At 48.9% G+C, this 21358-nt stretch overlaps 1 protein-coding gene across 2 annotated transcripts in view; it reads right to left on the minus strand.

Annotated features, from left to right (window-relative positions):
• Positions 1–282: 282 nt before the first annotated feature.
• SPIRE1L (spire-type actin nucleation factor 1-like) overlaps positions 283–21358 on the minus strand; it is a 52730-nt gene continuing 31654 nt past the window's right edge. For both annotated transcript variants that reach the window (XM_040646566.2, XM_040646553.2), the window contains one exon: positions 283–580. The gene's annotated coding sequence lies outside the window, so the exon portion shown is untranslated. The remainder of the gene's footprint in view (positions 581–21358) is intronic.

Consider the following 21358-nt stretch of genomic DNA (forward strand, 5'->3'; position numbering starts at 1 on the left):
TGGACACATGTGCTACTTGGGGACAAAGGGGGACTGTGCACCTAGGGCAATAGGGACTGAGTACAGAAGGGGAAAAAAAATGGGGCTTTTATCTCCATTGCTCTTTTCAGCAAATACAGGAGCCTATGTTGTCCCCAAGGTGCAAGAGAAAAGTGACCACGCACAGCTCTATTTCTTTGTTCCATGTGTGATCTTGGAGAAGCGACTCAGTTGCCTGGAGCCAAGATCTCTTCCACCTCCACCTTCACCTCCACCTCCATGCATGAGGTGCCTGTCCTCATCTGCCTGTCCCTTCAGCAGTATGTGTGCTGGGGTACACCACGACTTCCCACCTCCCTTTGTCTGCTGCTGGTACAGACAGCAAACCTGACACTGAAAGTAACTTCTGGGCTCCTCTCCAAGTGCAGCACAGATATACTTGCCATATGTTTCTGCTTGGAATGGAGGAGATGTAAAACCATATAGGTGATCCAGGATAGTCTCTTCCAACCCACTATGGTCAACACATCTCCCAGCTCTGGCTGGGGGTCAGCACAAACAATACATCCAAGTGCTTCTCTGGGGAGGGTGGCCAGGATACCTGGGAAAGCAAAGCCATATTTTACCATCAGTAAAGTGCAAAACATGAATATGCTAGACCAGGCTCCAACAGCCCAGGCTGTCCACAAAGCTGTAAGATGTCTTCTCTGCAGCCCAAGTCCTCGCCAAATGTTTCTTAGCAGGAGAAAACTGGTTACAGCCAAAGGCAGAACAGTGTTGTCCAAGACTGGTGGATCTATGGAGAAGCCTTGCAGAAGCATGGCTGAGCGTCAAGCAAGAGGATGAGAGTTTCTCCTCCTGGCACACAAGGCTTTTCTTTCAGTCAGAGTAATTCAACAAAATTGATGTGAGTTTGCTGAATGTTTCAGGTGACACAAATGTGGGAGGGTGGAAAACCAAAAACATCTTCCATGAGAAAGCCATGTAGCAGCTGAAGCAATCTGCCTTGGTCTAAATCTGAAAGGACTGGGTTTTTTGGGGGGGGTTGCTTTTTTTGTTTGGGTTCCTGACTGATTTCTTTTCTCTCTTTCTTTGTGGGAGGAAGAGACGAGGATTTAACAAGGGTTTGGCACAGTCAATCTGTGTCCCAGCAGATACATATTTGTTTGTCTATTTACAATCAGGACAATCTGAACCCATTAGCAGATGCAACTGAGTTAAGGCATGAACATGAATTTAGAAAACAATATGACCCATCATTGTAAGAAAGGCTCAGAGGCAAAATCCAAGTGACTGATACCATAAATCCTTCAGGACATTGTTGCAGGACGTTTGTCACCTCAGAAGTATCAGAGCCACTGGCTTGCACGTCTGCACCTATTTTTGAGGCGTAACTCTGGACATTCGTGCTTGGAAACGTTCGTGTATAAGTCAGGGCAGACACCATTTGGCATTTGTTCTGCTCCCGAGGTATTTCAAAGGGTAACTGCCAGATCTGTGAGAAACTGCTAAGTGCCAAAGCTCCAGTGAATGATGTTTTAATTTGGTCTGAGGGCTTTAAAGAACATCTTGAAAGACTTAGACGAGTCTTAAAGAGAGTATGAGAAAGAGACTTAAAACCAAACTATAAAAAAGCTATATCTGATGTAATAAGTTATTTAAATGAGGCATAAATTGAGCAAAGATGGTTTAATTGGTAATGTGGATAAAATGTTGAAATGTTTAACTCTGCAAAATAGCGTGGATCTGTGACAATTTACGGAGACGATAAGCTGTTCTTGACAAATTCATTCCAAATGGTGAGGGATGGCTGGTTTTGCAAGGTGGTGAGTGGTTTTTTGTTGTTGTTACTGTTGTTCTTTTTTTTTTCTTTCCCCTCATCCAGAAAAACACTGAAATGCACACAGGGCCATGCCAGCATGGCCGCATGCTGCTGGGGCAGGATGCTGCGTGAAGGCAAAGCAGAGATCTCTGCCTGGTCCTTTGGCTTCACCACACCTCCTGGGCTGACACAACTCCCTTTACCTTTAAGTCCCTTTCCACTTCAAATCACTTCCCTCTGCCCTCCCACAGCTCCCAGGTTGCTCCAAGCTGGCTTTCCTCTGAGCAGTCCATCACAAAGCTATCATCTTCTCCCCTTCACCCCTCCCCTCCTCCTTAGCCCAGGTTGTAAAATAACGAGTTTCTTGTTATTCTTGTTATTGCTGAATGGCAGAGGTCTGGAGCCCCGTGAAAAGAAGGGGGCAGCCTAATTAGGGAAACGAGAGCCATCCTTAATGAGAACCCCTGACTAGGTGGGGATTTAAAGAAAGAGGCGGGGACAGGGGGGAGAGAGGTCAATTTGTGGGGCTTTCTCTTCCCTAGCCTCCCCCCCTGGCTTCGCCTGCCTGTAAACCTACCGCAGCTCGAGGTCTGAGAGAGGGGTCTTCTCGACATCATCGTTGTTATGATAAAACAATATTCTCCTCTTCTACCCAGCTTCACAGGGCAAAACTCCATCCCCTTTGCTGATGTTATTCTGTGAGGGTTTGCTGAGCATGGGGCTGCTTCTGGACCTGGCCCATATAGCAGCACTGCTCCGTTTGGATTCCCTCCAGCAAGGCCTAAGGACTGTGCTGGTGCCTGGGCCACCTACCTAAACAAGAGCTGTGATTTTGGGCCGGGGGGGAAGATGCAGGAGATGGATAGGATGAGAGGTGATGGCCTCAAATTGCACCAGGGGACATTCAGGTTGGATATTAGGAAAAACTTATTATCTCAAAGAGTGCTCAAGCACTGGCACAGGCTGCCCAGAGAAGTGGTGGAGTCACCATCCCTGGAGGTGTTCAAGAACCGCGTGGATGCAGCACTGAGGGACATGGTTAGTGGGCATGGTAGGGATGGGTTGGACTCAATGATCTTAGTGTTCTTTGCCAACTTTAGTGATTCTATGATTCCATGATTCTGTGCACCTTTCCAGTAGGCCTGTCAGAACCAGCATCTAAGACATCTTTGTCGGGAAGAATCATGAAGCAGAGCAGGCAGAAGGGCCAGACCATCGGTGCTTTAGGTGTCCCAGCTGGTACCCCATAACTCAATGTTAGATGTTTGCTATGGCCTTCCTTAGCAGACACAAGCCTCTCTGAGTTCCCCCGAGTTCATCCATCTTGTATGTACGTTGGCAGGAGCTGAAAGCCCCATGTGTGGAAACTCACTCACAGAAGCTTTCTCATTCCACACCCACCCTCTTGAATTTCTCTCCCATTCCTGAATTTCGCTTGCCCTGGCTGAGCAGTAACCAAACGCCCCCGGCCTTGGTGAGGCTTCAGCTCTCAGCATCTCTCCGTGGATCAGAGCCCCATAAGTACTCAGGGGAGGAGAAAAAGCAGGTGGGGAGATGCACCCCAGCCCAGCAGACCATGAGGAGCGTCTTCGGAGAGCCTGGTGCTCTGAGAGAGCTGCAAGAGCACAAGGATCAACGCTCAACAGCCTGGTCTTCCTCCATGTGCCCCAGGTCAGCATTAGGCAGTCACCTCTAGCAACTCCTGTGAAGTTTTCTGCAAAGATCTGTCAGAATCCTTGCCCAGTTAAATCAGCACATGCTGAAATGCTTAAACAGGCTTCCAAGGAGCAAGCTTGCAGCCAGAAGCGTGGGAGGAACGTAGTCTGACAGAAAGGAAATAAGCAGGGAACATTTTACCCATAAAAGCACTTTGCTTTCTCTTTGCTTCATAAATCAGCTTTCTCTGATCTCATCCAAAAGAAGGCAGTTAATTCCCCACTTCTCCCTGCCTGGGAGATGTATTCTTTTCTGTATTTGGATCTTGCCTCGGAGAAGTTAAGAGACCTAATTGTTTCCACTGCTCTTTCCAAAATTAGGGAACCAAATAACATCAGGAATGAAGGCTGTGGGCCACACCTCCCAAGGTGCCAAGCTCCTTTGCTTTCCAAGGGCAGTACTGAAACATTTGGATTGGGTGTCATAGCTGAAGGCCAGGTTGGGCCAGAGGAGGAACCAGCTTCCCACCAGCTGGGCAGACAAGTATTCACCAGCAGGGGAGAAAAACATGTGCAATTGGTGCTGTATCAGTCCTGGAGCCAAGGTCTGTGCTCAGCCATGCTGGTTCCTGCTGCCATGGACTATGCACTTAACATTCCTCCAAGCCTACAAGCCAAGCTGCTCTTTATCAGATCTATTTTTCTCTCTTCTGTTTACAGTTTGAGGACGCCAGGGCGCCACTGGACTATGGTTTGAAGTCATTAGTGGTTTTCTGTGGGTGAATTTCTTGGATTAACAAGAGAATCTCGGCACAAGAGCCAGCTTCTTTCTACTCCTGCCCTGACACGTAAGCTCTCTTTGTGCTTTCCTAGCAACAATGACCACATGCATCCAGAGTGCTGCTTTGGCTTAACTGCCACCTGCAATGACCGCTCGAGAACAGGTTGAAGAGTGAAAACACTGCAAATTCAGCAAACAGTGCTTGTTCCAGAGAGCATGTTCTCTTAACCCATGAACTTCTAACAGTGCAACATGTTCTCTAATCCCAATACATTCTGGCTTCCCTATTTTTTCCACTATCATAATTGAGTCTTAGGCACTGGTCTCCTCATAATTCTGATAATGAGGTAAAATCATGAACAAAAAACTACTGATGAAACAACAATTCTTGTTTCTATTTCATCTGTACTGATCAAACTCCAAATCATAGAATCAATCATAGAATCATAGAATCATAGAATGGCTTGGGTTGGAAGCGACCTCAAGGATCATCAAAGCAAAGCAAACTGGAAAAGATAACACCATACCACATGCCTGTCTTCATTATCCTATGGGAAGAAAAAAATTCAAGGAAAACATGTAAAGAAAGGAAAACAGGGCATTCCTAAATCAGTGGTGTTTCAACAAGAGGCAGTATGAGCCAGTGGCAATAGGTGGGCATTCCCAAAATGCTGGTTAACATGCTGAAGGAGCTGTACCATGGAGCAGGCCTGGAAATAACGGAACCCATCTCCACTGCTTCTTCCCAGGAGTTGTGTCACTGGGCCTGAAGTGCTCAAGGACAAGGCCTGGCACTGGTGCTGTCCTGAACAGGATGCTCTCCTGAGGTCCTTTTGGCACTACTGTGGTGCCATGTGTCAGGACATGCTTCCAAGGAGGCCAGGTGCACAAACCCACTTCCACTGCCTCCTGGCTGGGCCCTACAGCTCATGTTGTTCATATGGGAGAGTCCCACCAACAACATGTTGCCCTTTGCACAATGTTTATCTAGCAAGAGAAAGTTTGCACAGCTTGCATGGAGGGATTTTAATAGAAAATTAAACCACTGTTGCTTCTTCATCCCAACATGCAGTCACCAGGCCTCTCACCCCTCAGTTCCCTACCCTTTCTGGGCTATGGCAACACATATAAGAGTCTAGAAAATGTCTGCTGCGAGCCATTTTCAGTCCATTGTAACCAGAGAGAAGTATGTTGAGAGTGATGTTCACTACAAGGGACTTTTATGAGTGTGGCTGACCCTCCCTGAGGATAGGTTGGCATATCGTGCTTTAAAAACACAGTAGATCAGGCACATACTGTTGGCAGTAGTTCTGTACAACCCTTTTGGCCCAAGAGCAACACGTCTGCTGTGGCTCCACTAGCAGGAGGTATACCAGTGTGTGGGGCCCACAGCAAATTTCCCATTTGCAAACCAAGTAGACACAGCATTCAGGAATTACCTCACATATTCATTTTTTCTGTTGGACAATTTTCCCCTAGTGAAGGGAAAAAAAAAAAAAAAAAAAAGACCTTAAAGGCTTATTTTCTCCCAGCACAGAGTGAACCCCAACAGCCAAACTTCAACATTCTTCACAAAGCACAAGCCTTGTGTTGCAGCCAGCTGAGGAGGGAGAGGAGCTGGATTGGGACATGCAGGTGCTGCAGGGTCAGGGGAGAGCTGCCTGTGACAGCAGGTGCACAGCTTGAATGTAGGACACTGGGGTGTGCGACACACTTGTATGTGTGCATAAAGGTGTGCACCACCACATTCATCGTGGTGAGCATTTGCCTGAGAGCTGCCTGGGGTGCAGGTTGATGCAAAGTAGGGCATGTAGAAGAGCTCTTCTGCAAGTGTTGAGGCCTGGGAAGGGTCCCTGCCAAGCCTCATTTTCTGTGCTGAGACTTTTTGTGTACTGGGCTATAAGCTCGTCCTGGGCCTCCCTGCTATACCTGCTTGCAGACCCTGTTTTGCTTTATAACTTTGGTCAGGGCTTATTTGCTGTTCCCTCCTTTCCCTCTTCCTGGCTCTCTTTTTGTTATTCCTCCTTCTCACGTTTCCTCCCTCCACCGCTCACTGTGCCTCTCCTCTCTCTCTCTCCTTCCCTGCTCCCAGTTCATGTACCCGACTCTCTGTCCTCCCACGCTGGCCTCCCATCCATCCTCCATCTCCCTCTGCTTCCCACTGCCCCATCTCCTGTAACGCAGTCCTTTGTTCCCCTCCTTGCCCCCTCCACTCAGCCTCTCCCCTGCTCTGGCCTCTCTACCAGCCTCACTCTTTCCCTCTCCGAGAGGCACAGTTCCATGCGAAGGCCCTGGCCACCAGCCAGACTCTGGCGAGATGAAGGGGTCCCTGGCACACGCTCAGCCCCGTGCTCCATAGGGCATTGTAACTGCTGGTACCAGGGCTGTAAAACCTTTCGTGTCTCCAAAAATGACGACTGTAAATTCTTCAGAAGTCCCATCGTGGGTGTAAAGATTCCCCCCTCCTTCCCTGGGCCCCAATGAAAGGGGCTGTGTGAGTCGGACGAGGGGCTCACTCCTCCCTCTGCCTGCGCCCTGGCTCCGCTCAGTGTTTCAGGAGAGAGTGGCTCTCCATGCAGACTTCAAGGAGAGATTTCAGGTACCTCACTGGGCAGAGAAGCAGCCCTGGAAGCTCTTGGTCACTTAGGTATTTGATTTTATAAACATGATTAAAAATGCTAAGAAAGCTCTGGCGAGGGGGAGGCCTCCTCACTGCACACTGAGCGAATAGAAACACACAGAGCATTGTCAGGCGCTGAAGGATGAAGCAGCGAGGGAGAGCGGCAGGGTGCTAAAATGGCTCTCTCTTTCACATGATGGATTTGCTCAATCAAGAGCTGAAAGACTTTTTTAACTGCTTTCCAACCTGGCGAGTCCCAAGTAGATCATCTCAAGGGCTTCTAGGTGGGGATTCAGCTGATCCCCACCAAACATTGGGGCAAACATTCCAGCCCCAAGGATCTGTGTTTCCTAAGAGTCAGACCTGGTTACTGCCAGGCCAGCAGAGAGATGGGACCCAGGCAAAGTCCTCAAAGAGCAGAGCGCTGGAGCGGAACAGGCTACAACAGCACTTATTATCTAAGGCATGAATTTTCTGGCAATGGGCATGGGAAGAGAGAGCACCCAGCTGCCATATCAGGATCTCCCTCCAAAGCACCTCTTGTACCACACACTGCTACAGCTCACTGGGCACATGTGAGGCTGACTTAGGGCAGCCTGAGCTGCATCCAGGGGCTACTGTGCCCAAGGCTCAGTACACTGAAGGGTGGGTACCTCTGAGCGAGGTCTTGCAATGACAGCCGCAAGTAGGATATCTAGCTGGGGCTGCTACAGAAGAAATCATGGTGACCACAGCAAACAGAATCCCAGAAGCCTAGAGTGGCTGAGGTGGAAAGGGACCTCTAGAGGTTCAACCCCTGCTCAAACAGGGCCAACCAGAACAGGCTGTCCAGGTTCATGTCCAGGCGGCTTCTGAAGAGGAAGGAAGAGTCAGACACACCAAGGCCAGCAGAAGGGATCTGGATGTGTCTGCACAGTTCTCATTTTCAGCCTGAGCGACTCAACAGCTCTGTGAACAACACCCTTCCTGTGCTTTCTTATAGGCTGCACTACAGTGTAGAGCAAGGGTAGTAAATTCCCTGGAGCTTTTAGGTTGGTACTGGAGCCAGTGAACCAGTCTGTGCCTTCTATAGACTACGATATTTGAAAAAATTGAGGTTTTAACAAAATAGCATATGTGAAAAACAGCAGAGGATTTCATAGATAAGGAGTGCTGTGAAGTTGGCAGAGCCTTGCAGAAGGCTGTCCAGGGCACCTGGCTCTTTGAGTATCACTAGAATACCACATTTGCTCAAAACGGAGGAAAGCATTGAGGGGAAGTTGCATGGCTCTTTTGTTCTGCTGCTCCCTCCCGCTTCCCTTTGCCAAGAACTGCTCCGTGCTGCTCCTGCGGAAGGACTGCAAGGCAGTTTTTCACCTCCCCACTTAGCTACAAACAGCTCCTTCCATCTTCTTCTGCAGCCTTTGTGCATAGTCAAGCCTCAGTGATGGCTGTTACCTCCAAGGCCTCCACTGAACTGTCAGACTTGCTGAGCTGTTGTTTCCATGAGATCATGTGGGTCAGTTCCATTGGGCCAGCTTCAACATCTCTCACTTTGCAATAGGTGGAGGTGTTTGTTCAACTCTCTGGTGATCCGCTGTGTCCTAGCGGGTACAGTAATGGAGATCACAGGACCTAAGCTTTATTTCCAGCTTGGCTAGGTGTTAAAGGGTGATGTTTTGGATCGAGTCACATCATTTCTGCCACAGCCTACTCACATGTAAAAGAGGGTTATATACACCAACTCTTTTGGCAACTGATCTCATGTCTGCTAATGGAAAGAGTTAGCTATTTACTTGGGCAGAACTGTGGTACTCCTTCTCTAGAGTTTTATAGAGCTGAGAGGATTTTCTAGAGTTTGCAGCGGAGAGGACCATATCTAAGAAGTCCTAACTGTGCCAATCCAAGATTGTGATGGGCAAGTGTGCACCCAGTTGTTTGCACCCATTCCTGCCCTGTGGCTCAGCAAAGTAGGGCAGCACTACAGGGGACTGAAAAGAGAGGCTATGGGTTTCACTCATCTTCACCCTCAGTGCGAATCCATCCCTTGGGCTCTCTCTGGGCTTCAAAATAACTTCGTTAACAAAGCCAGGAGATGCAGGGAGGAAGGATCCAGGTGATGGTGTGTGTCTTGCATCCTCCTGGTGGCCTGAAACCCTCCAAAACTCATTTTTTCAATAGGCCACCAAAACAACCACTAGATGTTTAATGACTTTCGATCTCCCCTGCCCTAGACAGGCTTTGAAACAGTGGCTCAGATGCCAAAGTCCCAGTAGCAAAGTGGCTTTTTAATGACACGATTCTCACTCGAATTCCAGGCACAGGGGGAAGCTTTGACACTGCTGTTTGTTTTCTTATTGGAGAAGTTCAAGAGAAGCTCAAGGCTTAAAAGCAAACCCTTGAAAGCAAAGCATTCCTAATCACATAAAAGTGTCTGCACAGGCCAAGGCTGAAGAGGGGGCTTGTGACTTTAATCTTTGCATATCCCTTTCTTTCTTCAAGCATCTCTCCCGCTCCCTCTCACAGACACGCACACGCACACAAAACTCTCCTCAGCGCCAGCAGCATAATGCTCCAAGAGAGGAAAGCGGAGGAAGAGGAGGAGGAGGAGGAAGCCGGCCCGCCTGCCTGCCCCCATGCTGAGCCCAAGCAGACTTTGTGAGAAAGCTCCTCTCCATCTGCAGCCCAGCCCGGTGGGAGTCAATTAATTCTGAATAACCTAAACCGACAGAGGTATTTGCATTCACAACCTGACTGATGACCGTATAAAATTGATTTATGAATTGAAGTACTTTCCCTCCCCTTATCCCCGATTCAGGCCATAATTGATTATACGTGCTGCAGCGAAATTAAAGAAAAGAAAATTAAAAAAAGAAAAGAAAAAAGGGAGGCCCCACAGACGCTGCTCTATATTCTCAAGCTTTCCCGGGATTAGCCGATCTATTCATCACTTATTTTTTTTTTATTTAAAAAGTTGCTTCCTTTCCCCTCTCCACCAGCTCCTTCATTCCGCAGCCCCAGAGCTGAGGGGAGGTGCGGAACCCTCAGCACACAGCAGCGTTCCCACCACACTGGGGGTTTGGGGATGGCAGACCCAGCACCCATCTTCCCTGGGTACTGTGGACCCCTTTGAAAGCAGAGGGAGCATGAGCTGGAAGAGCTCAGACCTGTGGCAACCAAAGTTCATGCTTAACTTGCTGCCTTGTAATTGCCCCATTGTAGGTCATGGTGGGGTGGAGACTTCTCTTGGTCCTTCAAGCCAATCATCCCTAATGAGAATAACACTCGTACAGGGCTTCCGATTTACCTATATTATAGGCATTTTGTCAAAGTGGGCACTGTTAGTAGCACAGGAAAGGGTTGGCTGGCTCAGTCCCATGACCCACTTGCCCAGTGTCAAGCTATATGACACAGCTCCCCAGAGCTATTTTGACAGAGCCTGTCTCTCATGATCCACCTACTCCTCCCTGTCTGTGATCCCATTTTGCTTATCTGCTTATTGTCCATCTTCCCATTCTACACACAGCGACACAGAGGAGCAGAGCGGTGCTGGGACCTGAACAAAACCAAACAGCTCATCCATGGGAGCATGCCAGGCAGAACATAGGCCACCTGTTAGTCCTGCTTTCTTTCCTCTCTGCTTCTTCCAAACCCTTAAAACTCATTTTTTAAGAAAGCATGCCCTTTTATTTCCTTTCACTTGAGTGCGAAGAGACGGATGAAAGCATTGGTGAAACTCAACTGGCATATGATTTCATCAAAAAACATTTGCCTCCTGTGTGCTGTAAGGCTCACAGGCCCCTTGAGCATGTAGGTCCAGCTTTGTATCGCTTTGCACAGCTGTGATGTTTGTGGTTTCTTTTGTGTTAAGGGAAGCTACAGTAGATGAAAGAAATTAGAATCATTCAAGCAGCTGGATGCAGGATGGCAATGCCATCTGAGCACACTCCCCAGTGAAGCAAGGAAAACTGTGATCCAAATGTATCAAAGCTGGGATTTTTACCATGAACATTTTTAGTGCCCATAGGGCCAACACAAATAACTCATTTATTTTAACCCCCCTCAAAGTCTTCTTGCTCAATTTGGATAACGCTGAGCAGAACAAAAAGGTCTCAATGCATAAACATCAAATAAGACCCTTTCCCTCAACTGCTCAGAAGGGCTTTTAGCAAGGAGCTTGTCCCCTGTCTGGCAGCAGCGGTGCAGCAGGTGAGAAGCACATTGCTTGCTGCTGACAAATCTAAAGAGGGCCAGGAGGAGCAGTGTGGGGCCCTGCTGCCCACAAATGAGGCACAAAGCAGGAGGAACAAGACCTGGGCTCCAGCTGGGCCTCCTCTGCTGCAGCTGCCTGCCTCCCACCTTCGTCCCACACTGCGGTGACTATGCCCAAGCTGGGGGCTTGCAGGTGCCTGACCTCATTGTGTGGGTGAAGGGGGGGCTCCACATGGGTAATTAAAGCTGAAAACCCTGGGTGGTGCTGGGAAGCTGAGTGTTAACTGGCAGCTCCAATGGAGGCTCAGGACTGAGGCCGGAGGCACACTGAAGGCTTCAGAGGAGAATTCAGGAAATAACACTGTAGATTGTGGTGACCCAGGAGTCATATTGAATGCAGAATAAAGCCCACATCTGGGCAAATAGTGCCCTTGTGTTGTAGCCCAGGACCTCATTTAGGAAAGAGCTGTATATCTCCTTCAAGAGTTTATAGGGCCATGCTGCTGGAAAACCATTCTCTGGACACCCTTGTTATTAGTCTGGTCTGGGATGCACTGTTGTGCTCTGTTATGTTGCTTGCTGCCCCTACCCTCCTGCCCCCCTGAGGTGCCACTAGGAGCAAACCAATTGCCCTGGCTGTGGAGGTGTACCCCTGAACCTCCAATTTCAAACAGCAGCACCTCCAGTGCTCAGTGAAGGACATCACACGTGTCCTGGTCTGGGCCCTTTTGCAAGCTTCTGCTCTACTGAAAAAACAACTCTGGCATGTCATGATGGCTCAAAGCAAAGCCCATATCTGTCTTTGTTTCTACCCTAATAGTGTCTCTCAAGATGCTGTCATGAAAGTATGGTTTAGCTCCAAAGTAGAGCTTGTGAAAGTTTGACCTACACCTCCAATTAATCTAAGTCTTACCAAGAATGCCTGCCCAAATTAATACAAGCTTCTGGCTAGAGGAGCTGATGGGAAGCCAGGTGAGCTGGTGAACCACCAAAAGACAGAGGGTGTAGACCCCATCCCAGCTCATGCTGTACCTGGTAGTTGGAGATCATTAGAAGGCTGCTTGCTGTTGGGTTTTCATCCCAGAACAAGGCTCTTGGCTTTGGGAAGGGGCCCAGGAGCCTTGCAGACGTCAGCCCCCACAAAAGCAGGCAAGTGGCAGGGACGTCAGTGCAGATTTACATCCTGAGGTCACCACGTCGTGAGTGGTAAATGGGTGGACAAAGAAGTTAATCGAGGAGTCAGAAAGGGCAACTTGGAGAGGAGCAGCAGCTGGGAGTGGGGAGGCAGAAACCAAGGCAATTAGTAGGGGAAAAAAAAAAAAGAGGGACAATCTCGCATGCCTTTCCAGTTTTTCCACATGGAAAGAACAGCACCTTATTGTCTGAAACCACATTATTTTTTACTGTTGGCTGAGAGAGAGCAAACAGGAGGTTTGGGCTGATGTCTCTATCTCTTCATGGCAAAGCAGTGCCCAGCTGCAAGCTGCAAAGCAGTGCCAGCCCAATTTGCACCCTCACAGGAGGGGCTTGGCATGACATGTGTGCTGAGGTAATTAATATTACACATTAATACTGTACCACAAGAGGCCTGTGCTCTGCAGAGCCCTCAGTGCTTCCATTACGAGTGGCAACAGGTGGGTGCAGCCTGCAGCCATGCTGGCATATCTGAAGTGCAGAACAGGGCACATTCCTTTCTGAGCTGAGCCTTGACCATCTTTTCAATGAGCTCATGGGGAGCTCAGGCTGGAGCTAGTGGCACTGGGTACGCAGGCAGAGCTGCAATAGCTCTTGGATGTCTTGAGCACAAGAAGGCAATCCAGCAGCAGCTTCAGCGAGGTGAGGCCAATATAGTAAACATATTTTGCCAAGTGGCTGAGGGCCCTCAGCTGGCTGAGCCCATCCTTTTAGCATAGGGTCTACTTGAACTCTGCAGACAAGTGATTGCAAAAAGAAACAACACACCAGTAGCTACTGGTCAGATCCAAACTCAAAATGAGAGTAATGGTTTGTCACCAGAGGCCTTTGGAACACGGAAAGATCAGACTGGATGGTATAAAGATCTCTTCTGTCCTTCAAACTTATGAACTCATGCCCCATCTTTCAGACACTCATTTTCGCTCCCAAGGACTGGGTACAAAGCACAAATGTCCCATGCTCCCCGCACACTGTGCTGTAAGCACTGGATGGCTGCTCTTTGCCCAAGGCATCAGTGCCTGTTCTTCCTACGCTTGCCTTGCTTGACTGTTTTGGTTATTCAAACCACGGCATTAAAAACGTCGCCCAGACAATATTTTGTCTGCAATGCTGTTGCACAACCGCCTTCACGACGGAGGACAAGGCCCAGCAGAAATAAAACAGAGACCTGAGTGTGAGTCTCCACGTCCCCAGCACGGCAGCCCTCGCTCCCCGTCCCTCCGGAGCATCTCCCTCCTGCCCCGTCCCCTCGCCCCCCGGCCAGGCCCGCCGCAGCGCGGCCGCACGGCCCCGCGGGCAGGCACAATGGCGCTGACAGGCGCCTTTATCCCCAGCGCCGCCCGCGCAGCCCCCGCGCCCGCGCTCGCCCGGCTCCCAAAGCCCCCATTGCTGCCAATTCGTTACGGGACGCCGCCGGGATTCAAGGCTGACAGCTCCGGCAAAGCAGGAGAAATGGGCTCAGTGGGGAGCGAGGGGGCCTGCCCTCTCTCTCTTCTCCCCCCCCCCCGCCTTTTTATTTTTTTCCGCCCCCCACAAGAAATACCTTTCTCAGCGAGGCTTTTTAAGGGCCCCCCGCGCCGCTGGCCGGCGCATGCACGGGGGCACCGAGGAAAGCCCGGGCAGGGGTCAGGGACGTCCCAGGAGGGTCTGTCAGCACCGCCTTGCTCTCCCCTCGGCCCCCCTCCATCTCCAGTGACAAGTCCCTGTCTCTCTGCCCGGGACAAGCGTGACATCTTATTTCCCCCCCCGCCGTCCCCACCCGCACTGGTTTTGTGAAAGCAGGAAGGATGCTGCTGCAGGGTGCAAGCAAAGCACGGCTCTACTCTGAAACACGTTTCCTCTCAGGATGTACGGTCCAAAACAGCTCCTCTCGGGATGGAGGGTCTTAATACAACACACGGAGCTAGTTGGAGCGGGAAGCTGATCCAGTGATCCGGAGGCAAACATTTATGCTAGGATGTTTGGGAAAGAAACGGTGGCTGCAACGGTTTGGGAATGAGGAGGCTCATTATCCGGACCACGGCAATAAGATACACCTCAGGAGAAGGCATCCCCACACTTTCAGCCTTGGGAGAAAATCCACCTCAAGTGCTGGCTTTCGTTACCTAAAGCAGGGTGCGTTTCAAGTGCACCCCAACTCTGGCAGCTCTGCTGAAAGCACTTAGAAATGGGCTCTGCACTCTCCTAACTTGATCTCTGTCAATCTGTGTTTTTACAGTCGGTTTTTCGCTGAGCATGGAGGCTCTGGTACACATCCAACTTTGCAAACCAGTCCCCGTGGGTCAGAGAGGGGTAACAGAAGAGCGTGGCGATTGTTCCCTTGTCCCTGCTACAGCCGGCTGGCATGCCTTTTGTCAAGTCCCCTCGTCACCCACCCACCCCAGTTATGAGCCCACTGGCCCACAGCCTTGTTGCCTTCTGTCTGGAGGGAAAGCTACACCAGAGTGACAGTGTTTCACATGCCCCTTTGGGCTAAAGCTGTTCTTTCGGCTGACACGCTTCCCACTTGGAGATAAAGGCAGCTCAGATTCAGTTTCTTGGACAGAAAGTCTCTGATTCTGACTGGACCAAACCCAGAGAAAGAGCAGCAAGCTTTTGGTCTGGCTACATCTGAAGCGTCTAGCGCGAGCCCACGGGGCCGAGCCTTGCACAAACAGCCTGTCTTGGGAGAGCACTGCTTCCTGGAGAGATGAAATCTTTCAGAAATTGAGTGAAGAGAGATTTCAAGTCCCCAGGAAAGAGCCTTTCCTCCCCACTCCCACCCATGGCTTGGCGTCAGCATGGAGCCATGAACCCCTACTCCATTCCAAATCAGATCAAGACTGCAAGCTCTGGGCTATCTCAGTGGGAATGCAGAAACATAAAGCGTCTCTGGGAATGGAAAAATTCATGGATGTCTGTGAAGTGTTGGCCAGGCCCAAGTGACTTATTTATAATGAAGGCAGAGCACTGGGGGAGTCACACATTGCTTGAATTGGGTGAGCGTTATTATTTTCGTGCTGTTGGTCCTGGGGAGCAAGCAAGGCAGCAGAAAGTCTCGGTCTTACAAAGGGCAGAGGTGGTAAATAGTTTGCAAGAGAGGCTGACAGCCTTGTTGGGCCACCAGAGGAATAAGCTGTCCAAAGAAGAGCTTCTAAATGAAACAGCCTCTGTGCATTTTCTGCATCTGGACAAAGGAGAGGTTTATTTTGGATGTGCTAGCACAACTGCTGTCTATAAGCCATAGGGTCACACAGTTAAGGTCTGGCTGGTGTCTGGTTGGGAAGCATTCCTCTCTTGGGGCCTCCTCTCTCAGTAAGCAATTGTAGGCCTAATAAAAACCAACAATATATTCACCATTTCCCACTGCATCGAGTGAACTTTATGCTACAGAATAAGTAGGTTTCATTCTTCTTTGTAACAACATGCTCTGGAACCTGAGCAGGGGATTGATGATGGTCAAGTTGGGACGTGGGAAATGAATAGACTGCATCCCATAGTACTTCCTCCTGCATATCAGGGCAGACTTACCATGATGGGCACCAGCTGGTGGTCTCATTGGCAGACCATCAGAAAAGACAGTAACACACCTGAAAATGTGAACTCACTTTTCTCACTAGGTCAGGATTCTGGACCGTGTGGCTGCTGCCAGTAAGTTGTATGCTTACATCTAGCACAAGCAGTCACTGGTTTTCAGGACTGTTAATCCACAACTTTTCACCTTTGTTTTTTTTTCAAGCAACCACGTACAATAACCACATCTCACCCTTTTGAAACTTCTCTGAAAATGTACCTCACCAGAAAGAAAGAGCTGAAATGATTCTGTGTTTGGTACCTGAGTATTGAACTGTCGTGACGCTTATGCCATGGACCTAAGTGCGCCAAGCAAAGGCTAAAAAGCAGTCAGAGACAGAACAAGAATGATTGAATTGGAAAAGCCATTCTTTTGCCCAGAGATGTCTCATAAATAAAGGAAATGCACTGGTGGCACAAGGTAGGAATGGGACAGGAGACAATGGACGGCTAGTGAGGAGAGCTGGTCTCGCACGGTGCTGGCTGGGAGGCTGCTTTGGTTACATGCAGCCTAGTTGGCTGAAAGAGATGACAAAGAGAGTCAGAAAAGTCAAATTAGCCACTTTAATTATCATCTCTACAACTGATGAGACAAGAAGCCACGTCCCTTCTTCACTCCTTCGCTGCCAGCTACATAGGGCGCCTTGTACTGAAAGCAGCCTCTGGTGAGAGATGCTCGTCACCATTTCCAAGTGTATTGCTGACAGGGGCAAGAGGCTCAGCTCAACACTTCCAGGAGTGAGTGGGTAACAAACTGACAGGAGTTTCCTGCTACAGACAATGCTATAACAAAAAGGTAAAAGTAGTCTGCAGGATGAAATCCTCCCAAAGTAGGCCCACCGAACAGCTGGCTCTCTTCCATCTTGCATGCTAATGCAGAAACATGAGTTTCTTGAGCAGAGATGAAAGGAAAACACGGTCTCATATCACAAGGGGCCCTTGGGACTGGGATGTGGGGTAGGAGGATTTGAGGCAAGAAAGGAGATCTTTCTTCTGCTTTCTATTCCCATTAGCACTGAGCGCCACACAGGAAGGAGGAGGTTTGATGTCTGAAGTGCCAACTGCTCTCCCTGCTTTTGCTGATGGAGATACAGGCCTGGTGGAAATATCCCACCAGCCGACACGCCAGGGGGGATGGAGTTCCTCACTTGCCTTGCTTGGGCAGACTGAAGAGATTTTTTCAATTAGCTTTAATTTGCACTGGGTAGAGGCTGAATTGGAGATTTCACAGAGCCTGTAAAGGAATCAAATCCTTCTGAAAAGTGGATTTTAACACATCTTTGGAGAAAAGTTTTGTGGTCTGTATTTACCAGGGGTTGCCGTGCTCCCTCCTGGGACACACTATGGATTTACCACCTGAGTTTGGAAGATGGGGAATAAAGATCTTTGCCCTCACCTTAAGACTTGTAGCTCTGCATAAAACATACAACAGTGTTTGTTTTAGATATGGAGTTTCACAGAAAAGGCTGCCCAGGCAGTTCTTCTTTCTCCCTGACCTGAAAGCTGTTGAGGAATGGCTACTCCTGGGAGATGGCTCAGTGATGAGGAGGCAGAGTTGGAAAAAAGTTTCAGCTCCCCCAGACAGTTTCCCTAGCCAACTTTTTCCAAAGAGGTGCAATTACTCCTAGTTTTATAAACATCATGGAGAAGGAACACAGACTCACTGAAACAGGGTAGGGACAGAAGTCAAGACCTACATGAACACTGAGAGTGGAAAAGTGATCAAATCTGGATGGAAACGCACGTGCCATTCTGCATGAGTCTTGAGCTTAATAAATGCAGAAACAATACCATGCTGCAGAGCTTATAACAAAATTAAAAACAAAAAAAAAGCTGTAAAATGTAATAGTATAGGGAAATAACATGGTTCTCTCTCTGCCGTAGACACCTATTTACTGCAAAGCTGGTTGAAGAGATACCTTCACACTTGGTGAGCTTGAGGCTTCACTGAAAAGCTTTGCTCTGTTTGCACTACTATGACAAAAAGTGAAATTCTGAAAGCATGTTGTTGCAAACCAAACCTCAAAAGAGAATAAGGTTTCTGCATAGGTTGGTCTGAAAATAATGCCTCCTATTTATTGTCATGGAAACTACAACAGAAACAAAGAGTACAATAGCAGCATTTGATAGAACAAATTCTCGGCTACAAAACACAATTTTTCAACATAGTCACCAGCATTAGCTATACATTTTTGCCAGAAACGAACAAGAGCCTACATGCTGCACTCATAAAAATCTACATGACCATTTGAAACATGGTTTGTCTTTCATGATGCTGTCACCACTGCTGAAATGCATCACCCATCGCCTCGCTGTGCTCACATCCACTGTTTGGTCTCCATAAACACTCAGCAAGCATCAATGAATGTCAACGGGTACCATTTTCTATGCATGGGGGAATTCAGTGACACACCTTTGGTTCATCTCTACTCCCATGGCAGATGCTATTTTGTCAGACTGCCCCTCTGCTGTTGTTTGTCACACAGCAATAACATGTAAGGGAATACTGGTGGGAAGGTTTAGCCTCTACTGCCATACCACCAACATCCGCCTCTGACATTGTGAGCCAACATGATTAAAAAAAAAAAAAAAAAAAAAAAAAGGAAGCATTACTTCTGGAGTAGCCCTCATAAAAATCAACCTTTTTTTCCCACATACAAATTATTGTGACTGAACACCCTTTGTCCCAAGAGTTCACTCTGTTCCTCAAAGACTGGTAGCAAAAAACACACTGGCCACTAATATCACTTGCCGTGACTCACTTGGCGTGCCATTACTTTCTCAGCAGCACAAAGGGCAGTGAATTTTGTTTTAACTGCTCATGTATATCGAGAAGCAGCAAGCCCAGGACTCACAGTGACCACCAGAGTTCCCCACGTCTTGGTTCCTCCATCAGCAAGTGTATGACCGTGACCACGTCTGCCTCAGCCGCAGGTGAGCAGGCAGGAGCAGGTGCAGATGTCACAGGATATTTAACTCTGCACAGTTCAATTGGGAAGGGTTTTGGCATGAGCTGCCAGGGAGGTGGGATTTGAAGTCTGGACAACCTGCCCTATTGTGTGCAATTTAAAAAGCACAGTCGCCTTGGTGCGTCCAAGGAGTGATTTGATCTACCAGCACTTCAAGGGGAAGAGGGATTCCCGATATCAAAGAGCCCTTTAATCTGGCAGAAAAGGGGCATGATGAGGACCAGCTGCAGGGAGCCGAGGCCAGACAGCTTCAGACTGTGAAGTCAAGGTGCACTTTTTTAACTGTGAAAATAATTAATCCGAGGAGCACATTACCCATAAGGGCAGCCAGTAAATCAGGACCAGATGTTTTTCTGGAAAAGATGATATCACCTAGCCAGGGACTGCTCAAACTGCAAGGGGAAGAGTCCCAGTGGTCTCCAACACTGGCTGTAAAGCCCGTGCTCCACACAGGAATGTGTTTTATATATATGTGTGTGTGTGTGTGTGTGCGTGCACATGTATGTGTAGCTGTACACGCACAAAGCCCCAGTTGGTACAGGCCAGCATCACCCTAAGCCAAAGCTATAGTACAGCATAGTTTATTTATTTACAACAATGCACAAGTGTATAGACTGGACTTAGATTCCTTTGGGGGTTCCAAAATATCTGCAGCATTCCCTGCCTCACAACGGCCTTCTCATCAGCAAGGGATGCCGCAGCCCTGCGACTGCCTTTCTTCCAGCATCGCCCAGAGCCTCCATTGAGAATCACTGGGTTGGGCAAAATCCCGCATTCACCCTCCTTCCCCGCCCCCGGCTGCTCACCCAGACCTCACAAAAAAGAAAAAAAAGAGAGAAAACAACCCTCCACGCTGCCGACAACAGCAGCAACCAAGCCACAGGCCCTGTAATTGATGGCTGCAGCGGAGGGACCCCGCTTGTCTGGCTGACTCCCTCGCCCCCCGCTCCTTCATCCTCCTCCTCCCTACCCTTTTTGTTTTTCTGGTAGTCGTGGCCTCACCCTCCATCACATTTATTCCCTTTCTCATAAAATAAGGATACTTTAAAAATTGTTTTTGCTATATGCACGCTGTTTATCTTTGGGCATGTCAGCGTCTTTGCATGAGGGAACATGGACGGCTCGCTGCCCAGAACAATGTCAATGCAGTGGGGAGAGGGGGGCGAGTCACAGGGGGAATAATGTGAAAGGGAAACGCTGCCGCACACAGGGCAACACAGATGGACAAAGTGCAGCGAGGCAGCTTAGTTAAAGGGCTGCATTAAAATTAAACAGAGACGGTGCTCATTTTCCAAGGCGACAAGGAGGCTGCAGGAGGGCTTCCTGGCCCTCGCGTGCCTGGTGAAACAAAACCCAAGCAAACCTTTCCCCACCTCACGTCCCCAGCAAACCTCAACTGGGCAGCCCACTGTCTTCACCCCACCTAGGCCAATGGGAGCCGGCACTGAGGGGATCCCAACCTCCCTCCCCTGCCATCAGCTCACGTCTGTGAAACAGAGGCCCTGGCACAGGCTGCCCCGAGAAGCTGTGGCTGCCCCATCCCTGGAGGCATTCAAGGCCAGGCTGGATGGGGCCCTGGGCAACCTGAGCTGGTGGGGTGGCAGCCCTGTCCACAGCAGGGGGGTTGGAACTCAGTGGGCTTAGAGGTCCCTTCCAACCCAAACCGTGCTATGCTCAGGGGCTCTGCTAAACAGAGGCCTTGCACCTGAGGAGGGCAAATGGAAGATGTTACCAAAGTGGGATGGAAGAGCAGCTCATTGGCAAGGAACCCTTTCAGGAAGCTGTTCATGGTTCTGCCTTTAATGGAGATGAATGAAAATCTGCATTTCTTTCAGTATAAAGACGGAGCCATCAATCTGGTAGACTCTACACAGCTACCCAAGGAAGGACAAAGAGCTGTGTGGTCTTATTTTATATATCTTATTGTTGGAACTATATCCATTCTGCATACTCTTAAATCACTAACCAAGCAGTCAGTGCAGATCCAGAACATTTATACTGCTGTAAATACAAATTAACCAGGCTGCATGGCAGGTGCTGGACTAGTAACTCTGAATAGCTAGGGTGTCCTGTTGGGCACCGCAGGGTGTGGTACCACAACTAGGATATGGGTGCTCATTCCAAACAGAGGCTAGAGGTCAATGATTTCACTTTTCTTAATTCCCTTTGAATTCCTAGGGTCGACGTGATTTAGGATACGTGCTAAAAACTCATTAGGACAGACTTGCAGATATTACCCATGCAGGGAACATAAATTATTGCACGCTTTCTACCTTTAGCACAAACAACCCTCTCAGCTCAGCTTAACAGTTCTTCATTTCTGGAGCAAAGTATATTCAAAAATTTATGTAACTCTGGGATGAAAGCAGCAGACCAACTCCAAGGGTTGTCCTCAGACACACAAGCCCCCCCAAGTTCCTGCCTCAGGTGATAGAGTTCTGCATGTGCATGGCAGGCTCACCAGCTGGGAGGAGCTGCAGCCACAGGGTGTGCAGAGGGGAAGGTAGCAGTGGATTACAAAACTGTCCGGATAAATTAGAGAATTAGTCTGAAATCAGTGGGATGGAAATCACGGCAGAGCAAGCACAGAATGCC

Source organism: Gallus gallus, chromosome 1 (assembly GCF_016699485.2).
Source record: "Gallus gallus isolate bGalGal1 chromosome 1, bGalGal1.mat.broiler.GRCg7b, whole genome shotgun sequence".
In the NCBI taxonomy this organism is placed as follows: domain Eukaryota; kingdom Metazoa; phylum Chordata; class Aves; order Galliformes; family Phasianidae; genus Gallus; species Gallus gallus.